The sequence below is a fragment of the Macrotis lagotis genome, chromosome 1 (assembly GCF_037893015.1).
Source record: "Macrotis lagotis isolate mMagLag1 chromosome 1, bilby.v1.9.chrom.fasta, whole genome shotgun sequence".
NCBI classification, from domain to species: Eukaryota; Metazoa; Chordata; class Mammalia; order Peramelemorphia; family Peramelidae; genus Macrotis; species Macrotis lagotis.
The window spans coordinates 897,736,926-897,746,252 of record NC_133658.1 but is presented as its reverse complement, the minus strand read 5'-3'; the positions used below and the strand labels follow the sequence as shown (position 1 = coordinate 897,746,252).

Below are 9,327 nucleotides of genomic sequence, written 5' to 3'. Positions count from 1 at the left end.
TTTTCTTTCTTTCATGTGTCTTGAGAACTGGTCCTTCAATGCCCTTAAAATTCTGATGCTTCCAGCCTGGACCTGGATGTTCTTGACCTTTACAGGAGCAGAGTCATCTTGTTTGGTTTAGTGTACTTTCTATCATGGCACACCAGATAAAAAGCTGGGCCTGGAGTCAGGAGAGCTCCTCTTTGTGAATTCAAATCTAACTTCAGACACTTATTAGCTGTGTGACCTTGGGCAGGTCATTTAATCCTTTTTGCCTAAGTTTCTTCATCTGTAAAAATGAGCTGGAGAAGAAAATGATAAACCACTCCCTTATCATTGGTAAGAAAATCCTAAATGAAGTCACAAAGAGTTGGTTATGACTGAAAATCACTGAAGAGCAACTACTTGCTCATGTAGCACTGTGAAAAACAGTGACTTTAAAATCTGAAGCATAATGGGAAGTAACTTGTTATAGAAATATTGACAGATCTGTTCCTTTTTTCCAGTTTGTTCTTCCAGTCCATTCAAAACCAACACAGTTAAGTTCAGAGAGACATAGTACTATATTGGATACAGGGAGGATTAATTTTTTTGGCCACAACAGCAACAATAACTCAAATTTATAAACAATGTTTTAAGGTTTGCCATATGCTTTGCAAATATTGATTCTTATAATGCTCTAATGAAGGTCCTATATAGGATCACCATTTTACTGAGGGAATAGCTAGGTGGTGCAGTGGATAGAGCACTGCTGGCCTTGGAGCCAGGAGGACAGGAGTTCAAATCCAGTCTTAGACACTTACCACTTACTAGATGTATGACTTTGGGCAAGTCACTTAACCCTGATTGCCTCACATCCAGGGCCATCTCCTGTCATCTTGATTCATATCTGGCCACTGGACCCAGATGACTCTGGAGGAGACTTAGCACAAATCCATTCATGTATTTGCCATAGCATTACCTTCCTGTCATGTTCTTCTTCAAGAAGGAGGGACAAATATCATCACTTCCAGGGGCATACAGCTAGGATTATATATGTAGAGTTAGAAGGGGTCCTAGAGTTCATGAATCCAACTCCTTCATTTTATAGAGGAGAAAACTGAGGCCCAGAAATGCTAGGTTATTTTCCCAGGGTCACACAGCTAGTGAAAGGGGGTTAGAGTCCATTTAAAAGTCATTTGGGGGCAGCTAGGTGGCACAGTGGATAGAGCATGGACCCTGGAGTCAGGAGGACCTGAGTTCAAATCCAGCCTCAGACACTTAATAATTACCTAGCTGTGTGACCTTGGGAAAGTCACTTAACCCCACTGCCCTGCAAAAAAAAAAACTAAAAAAAAAGTCATTTGACTCCAGGTGCTTCACCTTATTCACTTGGACTCCTGTGAAATGAGTCTCCTTGCTATTCCTCCACAGCAAAACACAAAACTCATCTCCCCAGGCTGTGTATTTTCCCTGATGTCTGAAATTCTCTCTTCCACTGTCTCAACCAGTGTCACCTCCTAAAGGAAACCTATCTTTCCCAACCCCCTTAAGGCTAGGCAGGGCAACCCTTCAGAGATTATCTTGCTTTACCCTTACCCTGTCCACATCATGTTTCTGTTTGCATGTAGATGATGATCCTGTTTTACCCTGTCCATATCAGGTTTCTACATCCGTTTGCATGTAGATGATGATCCTGCTTTACCCTGTCCACATCAGGTTTCTACATCTGTTTGCATGTAGATTAGCCTTCTTTATTCTGTCCACATCATGTTTCTCCATGTTTGCATGTAGATGATGAGCGTGCTCTACCCTGTCCACATCAGCTTTCCACATGTTTGCATGGAGATGATGATCTCCTTGAGATCAGGGCTTGGCTTTTTGCCTTTCTTTTTGTACCTTCAGGTGTTCACTTGGTGATATGAAGATATAGGAAGGTGCAAGGCTTCATCCTTAGGAAGCTAGAGAGCCTTGAAACGTGGCTTATTTATAATGATGAGGAGGAGGAGGAGGAGGAGGAGGATGGTTGAGCGCCTGGGACAGTTCTGCACCGGCCTTGGGGACATTCCTCCGGGGCTCGGGTGCCCCAGGGCACAGCGGCCGCTGGAAGCTCCTGCTGGCAGAGGGCCACACCTGCTCTTTCCGTGCCCGGGGTCGGATCTGGAAGACCAGAGCTTGGGGGGGGCTCCCCCGGGGCTCGGACGCCCGACTGCGGCCCTTCCTCTCGGCGCCGCCAGGGGGCGCCGCGCCGCCGCTCCCGAGCCCCGCCCCCGCCCCGGCCCCGCCCCCGCGGCGTCTCTGCCCAGCCTCAAGCCTCTCAGGCGGCGGCGCCCGAGGGGTCCCGGCTCCCGGCTCCCGCGGGGCCTCCTGGGAGTTGTGGTCCGCCTTCCGCCCCCCCGGGGTGGCGCGCCAGCCTAATGCGCACTACGACTCCCGGCAGCCCCCGCGGCGGCTCCTGAACCCCGAAGCTGCCCGTCGGGGCGGCGCTGGCAGGCGGCGGCGGGCGGGCGGCGACCCCGCTGGCCCTGACAGCCCGACGCACGGACGGACACACGGACCGGCGGAGCCGCTCGGCGAGGGAGCCTCGGAGCGGCCCCGGCGGGCGGGCCGGCCAACCGCCCCGCCCGAAGCGGGCTCCGGGGAGGCCCCCGCCCGGGACGCAGCGCAGGTCAGAGCCGCCGCTCCGGCCGCCCGCCCGCCGGGGCCGCCCCGGCCCGAAACTTTGGGGCCAGGGGCGGGGCCGCCAGGGGGCGGGGCCCGAGGGGGAGGGGGTCCGAGGGTGGGGGAGGGGAACCGGGGGGTGTGGGGAGGGGGAGGGGAGGGGGAGAAAAGAGCATCCCCGAGGGGCAGGGGGAGCGGGAGCATCACGGGGGGGGGGAAGGAGGAGAGATGAGGGGAGCACAGAGGGATGTGGGGAGGGGACCAAAGGGGGAGGGGAAGAAAAGAGCATCCCCGAGGGGCAGGGGGAGCGGGAGCATCACAGGGGGCAGGGGGAGCAGGAGCATCACAGGAGAGATGAGGGGAGCACAGAGGGATGTGGGGAGGGGACCAAAGGGGGAGGGGAAGAAAAGAGCATCCCCGAGGGGCAGGGGGAGCGGGAGCATCACAGGGGGGATGAGGGGAGCACAGAGGGATGTGGGGAGGGGACCAAAGGGGGAGGGGAAGAAAAGAGCATCCCCGAGGGGCAGGGGGAGCGGGAGCATCACAGGAGAGATAAGGGGAGCACAGAGGGATGTGGGGAGGGGACCAAAGGGGGAGGGGAAGAAAAGAGCATCCCCGAGGGGCAGGGGGAGCGGGAGCATCACAGGAGAGATAAGGGGAGCACAGAGGGATGTGGGGAGGGGACCAAAGGGGGAGGGGAAGAAAAGAGCATCCCCGAGGGGCAGGGGGAGCGGGAGCATCACAGGAGAGATGAGGGTGCACAGAGGGATGTGGGGAGGGGACCAAAGGGGGAGGGGAAGAAAAGAGCATCCCCGAGGGGCAGGGGGAGCGGGAGCATCACAGGGGGGATGAGGGGAGCACAGAGGGATGTGGGGAGGGGACCAAAGGGGGAGGGGAAGAAAAGAGCATCCCCGAGGGGCAGGGGGAGCGGGAGCATCACAGGGGGCAGGGGGAGCAGGGAGCAGGGGGGGAGCATCACGGGGGGGAGGGAAAGGAGGAATGGAGATAAGGGGAGTACAGAGAGATATGGGGAGGGACCAATGATAATGGGGAAGGGGAGAAGGGGGAAACCACAGAGGAAAAGGGAAGGAGGATAAGGGGGGCCCCAGAGGGATGGTGGGGGGGAAAGAAAAGGGAGGAATGGGAAAAGGAGGACCGCAGAGATGGATTGGAGTAAATGGGGGGGGAGGGTCACAGAAATGGGCTAGGCTGAAAAGAGGGACCACAGAAGGTTGAGTCTGTAGTGGAAGAAAAGAGAATTCCTGAGAGGTGGGGGAAGGATGAGAGAAGGGGGGACCATTGGGGGATGGAGCTGAGGAGCCGGGCGGGGAGGCCTACAGTGGTGCTGAATTGGACAGGGCTGCCCCGGAGTAGGGAGCTTCCTGCTCCTGGTGATCTTGGATTGCTCCTTCCAGCAAGGGCAAGATGACCCAAGATCTGGGATGTTTTAGATTTTTGTTCAGGTTTAGAATATACCAGCTGACTTCGGAGGTTCCAGGATGAGGAGGAGAAAAAGTACTCAGAAATGGGGGAATAATAGTTTACATTTGCACCAAGTTTCAAGGTTTTTACAAAATGCTTGCCTCATGGTCTCTAGGAGGTAGGTTGTAAAGCATTATTTCCCCCTTTTACCAATGAGAAGTGACTTGCCTTGAGTCACACATTTAGAGTCAGAGATGGTCATTAGATCCAGGAAACTTGTCTTCATGTTGGTGCTCTCTCAGGGATGTCCTCCCTGATCCCCGCTGATCCCCAGAGGAATGGGGGGAAGGAAGAAGAGGAGGCCATAGAGGGATTTGGAGAAGACAAAAAAGGCCATTTGAATTAAAGGAATACTGAACTATGTAGGGACTGGAGAAGAGGTAGCCAGGAGCAGGCTAAGTGTGTAGAGGGTCAGTCTAAGCCACTTGGCCTTTTCTCTGTCCTCATTCTTAGTCTCCTGTGAATCTTTTAATCTTTATCTCTTAATCATTTTATGCTACTCATCATTTCCTCTTGCATATAAGATACTTTCCCTGTCTAGGGTCCCCTTAATCTCTGTCCTGGGTCTTCTCTTCTTCCTCTCTATTCACTAGGTGATCTCATCAGCTCCCAGGGGTTCAATTATAGTCTCTGCAGATAGTTCCCAATCCACACAGCCATCCTCAGTCTCCTTTTGAACTCCAGTCCCTCATCCCCAAGTGTCTTTTGGACATCCTGGACCAAATGTCTCTTTTGTTGTTATTCAGTCATTTTTCAATCATGTCCTATTCTTTGCGAGCCCTTTTGGGGATTTTCTTGGCAGAGATACTGGAGTAGTTTGCCATTCCCTTCTCTAGGTCAAATTTTATTTGAGGAAACTAAGGCAGTGTTAAGTGACTTGCCCAGAATCACATAGCTAGTAAGCATCTGAGACTGGATTTGAACCCAGGAATATGAACCTTCCTGACTCTAGGCCTGGCATTTTCTGCACTATGGTGGCACCACCTATCTGTCCCATATGTATGTTCTGTAGGCATCTCCAACTCAACCTGACCTACCCAGAGGTCTTTCTTTTTCCTCCTCAGCCTTCTGTCTTCCTAACTTTTCTGTTACTGTTGAGGGCACTGCCCCTTTTCTGGTTGCTCCTGATCTGCCCTAGCTTTCCTTCTCAGTGTCTCACTCTCACCTCCTATGCCCAATCATTGCCAAGCTCTGTAGTCCTCCCTTCACTCCCTCTGTCTCCGGTTAATCCCGTTTTATCTCTTGCTTGTGCCGAGCTGTTGATGTGTTGCCTCCTCCACTAGACTGTGAGCTCCTTGGAGCCTTCTTGGTTTCCCTAGCCTATTCTGTGGCCTGGCACACTGTACGCGGCTTCATTTATCCCGACTGACCTCGGTGGACTTCCATAGCTTCTTGTTACCTACAGGATCAAATATTTTAAAAAAAAAATCCTCCCTTTGGCTTTTCAGCCCTTCTCAACTTTCCCCTTTTTGGTTTCCTCTCCTTCCTCACCTCGATCTCACAGCATCCCTGGCTTCCTCCAGGACTCGATCCAGTGCCCCCTTTTGCAGAAGGCCTTTCACCTCCACCTCCACCTGGCCCCTCCAGCTGCCACTGTTGCTGCCTTCCTTTGCTTTGTCTGCATTTTGTATGGACACATCATCTCCCTGAGCAGAAAGAGAACTTCTTAGCCCAAGTCTGGTACACAGTAGATGCTTAATGAATGCTTGCTGCCTGACTAGGGAAGCCATATCTGCCCCTTTTGTCTCTTGCCCAGTCACCCAGTCTTCTAGATGATCTGTGAGTCTAATTCCTGGTGCCTTCCTTTGTCTTCATAGCTAACTTTTCCTTGGTGTGCCTTGATTGCTTGGGGAGAATGCTTGACTCAAGAATGGCTGTGCCCCAGAGCAGAAGGGAAGGACCTTCTGAGGCCAGCTGGCTTCCCCTCCTAGTGCCTGGAGCACCCTGAGAGACTGCCTAGAGATGGTCCCCTCCCAGGACGTGGGAAGAGGCAGGAGCTGAGCCAGGGCTTTTGGGTGCTCTCTCTCTCTCTCTCTCTGCTCATCTGTGGGCACTCCTGGTAAAAGGAGGGGTAAAAGGAAAGGTCCCACCTCCAGTTCTTAGCAGACTTTAGAATCTTTGTCCCAGTCCTAGGTGGAACAGTCTGCCTGAGACCAGGGACTGGCAGAGAAAGGGATGGTGAAAAGACCATCGTATCTGTGGGACTCCCCCTGGGCTGACCTGGTGTTCCAGGCAATTCAGCACCAACTGGGAGACACAAACACAGGAGAAACAGTTCGCCCCTGGATAAACTTATCCCGCCCCCCCCAATTTCATATGTGTTATTGATGTCTTTTGTTCTAACATTGAAGTCATTTCTGGAAATAGTTTCTTACCCTTCCATTTGAACCCTTTTTTGTTACCAAACTAGTTAAACAAAAACTCCATAAAAATGAGTACATCTGAGTTATTCAGCCCACCAAACATTGATTAAGCTCCTACTAAGCACAAGCCTTTGTGCTTAGCTGGGGATGATGATGTTTGTTCTTCAGGGGGTGATGCCTTAACATGCAGGTGATTTGGATTTGAGGGGGCTAGGGATACAAAGAAAGGCAAAAGTTCGTCCCTGCTCTCCAGGAGCTTACAGTCTAATGGGAGAAAGTGAATGCCTAAAAAATAAAGCAGGGAGGGGGCAGCTAGGTGGCTCAATGGATAGAGCACTGGCCCTGGAGTCAGGAGTACCTGGGTTCAAATCCGGTTTCAGACACTTAATAATTACCTAGCTGTGTGGCCTTGGGCAAGCCACTTAACCCCATTTGCCTTGCAAAAACCTAAAAAAACAAGCAGGGAAAGGGGGGAATGATAAAAATCCCAAGGAGTCTAGGAAGTGATGAGTTGACTGCCCTGCCATGGAGATCTGGAAGGAGCTGTCTGCTGCCCACCTTCTTCCCCTTCTATTCTAAGGGATAGAGGGATTGACCTAGAAGTGAATGGGGGAGAACACCAGTGATTCTCCATCATGTAGCCCTCATTCTGCTAGGTGGAATGATAGAATTGTTGTACATAGTTGAGGAAGAGAGAAGACAGGGCCTGGGGCTGTCATTTCATTGGAACAGTTAAGTTCCTAATGAGGAGGCCCCCTCTACCCAAACAGGTTAACACTATCTGCATCTTCTAGAGACCAGGGTCTCAAAGAGACTTGTCTAAGATCTCACAGCCAATATGGGTGAGAAGGCAGGGCTTCTCTATCCAGTTGCTGCTCTTTTCAGAGAAGTCAAGAGAAAATCATTGGAAGAGGGAGAGAGCTAGGGAGAATCTTCTTGGAGGAGGACGAGAGGTGGCAAGGCCTCTGCCCTGAGCCTAGAAGGACCTAAGCAGATTCTCTCCCCAGTGAGAGGAGGAGGAAGGGCATTCCACTCATTCCTGATCTCCCTGTTATGACAAAACTCCCCTTAGCCCTTGTGAAAACTTGTCTTCTTGGCCAGAATTGAGCAACTTGCCTCCATGTTCATTCTTGACCTTCCACCTCATGCTGATAAGGGCTCATGAGAATTGTTCTTACCCTCGACAGCTGGAGGGCGAGGCTTCCTGTATCATGACTTTGTCTTGGAAAACCTTCCCTAGGAAGGTAATAATTTTAGTCATTACATCAGCTGATCCTTTCTTCCAGGCCAAGCTCGACAGCTCCTCCTCCTACTATATGTTTTCTCCTTGGGGGAGACAATTTTCTGAGTGTTCTGTGCTCCCTTGTACATGTTCAGAATCCAGCCTCTGATGACAGTCTTAGCATAGAAGAGGGATATTGCCCTGACTTAATTTACTTTAAATTTTGCTGTTGTTAAATCATTTCAGTTTTGTCTAACTCTTTGTGATCCCATTTAGGGTTTTCTTGACAGAGAAAACCATTTCCTTCTCTGGCTCATTTTGCAGATGAGGAAACTGAGGCAAACAGGGTTAAATGACTTGCCTAGGTTACATGATGTCTGAAGTGTCTGAAGCCAGATTTGAACTTGGGGAGATGAGTCTTCCTGACTCCAAGCCTGGCACTCTGCATCGTAGTGCCACCTAGTGTCCCTTGTTTTAAATACCCATGTTCAATTCTAACATTATTATAAACACCTGTGTCCCTTGAATTCTCCTGGGAGTGGAGTGTAGGAATTATAGAGAAATACAGGCCCCAGACCTTGCCTCCCAGGAGTTCCCAGTAGAGTTAGAGAAGCCAGTGCCAAAGACTTGGTCTTGAGAGCAGTATAAAAGAGGGAAGGGGAGAGTAGGTGATTGCTACTGTCTTCTGAGCTTTAGGTTGATGCTTCAGCTCCCAGCTTTCAGCTCTTCTGTTGAATTGATCCCTCCTTCTCTTTCTTTGCATTGCTTGCTGATCCTTCTAGGAAGGTTTGTTTGTTGACCTGCTTGGTGACCCAGGAAGGGACAGAATCCAGAGGGGAACTTGCAATTAGAGTTAAGGTAAGTCCCATTTACCTGTGTTCCTTTTTCCCCCACCCCCGAAAGTCCTGACTTTGAGGCAAGAATGGCCACAAGTGGAGCTATTCAGATGGCTATTGGTGGTTTCTATGAACTGTTAGCTGTTGGGCATGATGATAACTTGAAGCATCTGTGATGATTAAAAAAAAGATCAGTAATTTATTTGACTTGGTGATTGTAATAGTGACACGCATGTGGAAATAGTCTGTATTGCACAATCTGAGAAGCCGGTCCCTCTATTTACAGGAAAGATAATTAGAAAGTGCTATGTTGGCAGTTATTTTCCTTTGTGGCTTTGAAAATGGGGTTTTAAATGGATGGGCATAATTATTTGCATATTTACATCTGCCAAGTGGTTCTGAAGCTGGTTTGGCTAAGAGAGGGGGTGTTTGGAGAAGTGGACGGAGCTCTGGAGTTGAAGTGAAGAGGTCTGGTTTGGAATTCCATTTCAGACTCCAGCTGTGGAACCAAGTCACTTGAATTGCCCAGGCCCCAATTTGTCCTTGTTAAAATAGGAATTCTGATACTTAAATCCACTCCCTCAGGATTATTGTGAAAAAATGGCTTTGCGGGCCTTAAAATGCTTCATCAGTCAGTAAGCATTTATTAAGCACTTGCTGTATTATGTTCTAGGAACTGGGTTAGGCACTGTAAATATAAGGGTCCTTCCTTTGAGGTTCTTCCATTCTACTGGGGAAGGGGGTGGCATGGGGGGGGTCTAAGTAAATGATACTTTCTTGTGGGATGCTGCTAGTGGCCGGGGTG

General features: G+C 50.5%; 1 protein-coding gene across 2 annotated transcripts in view; it reads left to right on the top strand.

Moving 5' to 3' along the window:
• Nucleotides 1-2,416: 2,416 nt before the first annotated feature.
• MIB2 (MIB E3 ubiquitin protein ligase 2) overlaps nt 2,417-9,327 on the top strand; it is a 44,924-nt gene continuing 38,013 nt past the window's right edge. Inside the window, exons 1-2 of one of the 2 annotated variants that reach the window (XM_074218729.1) lie at nt 2,417-2,626; nt 8,469-8,544. The gene's annotated coding sequence lies outside the window, so the exon portion shown is untranslated. The remainder of the gene's footprint in view (nt 2,627-8,468; nt 8,545-9,327) is intronic. The other variant, XM_074218728.1, reaches the window with a different exon arrangement.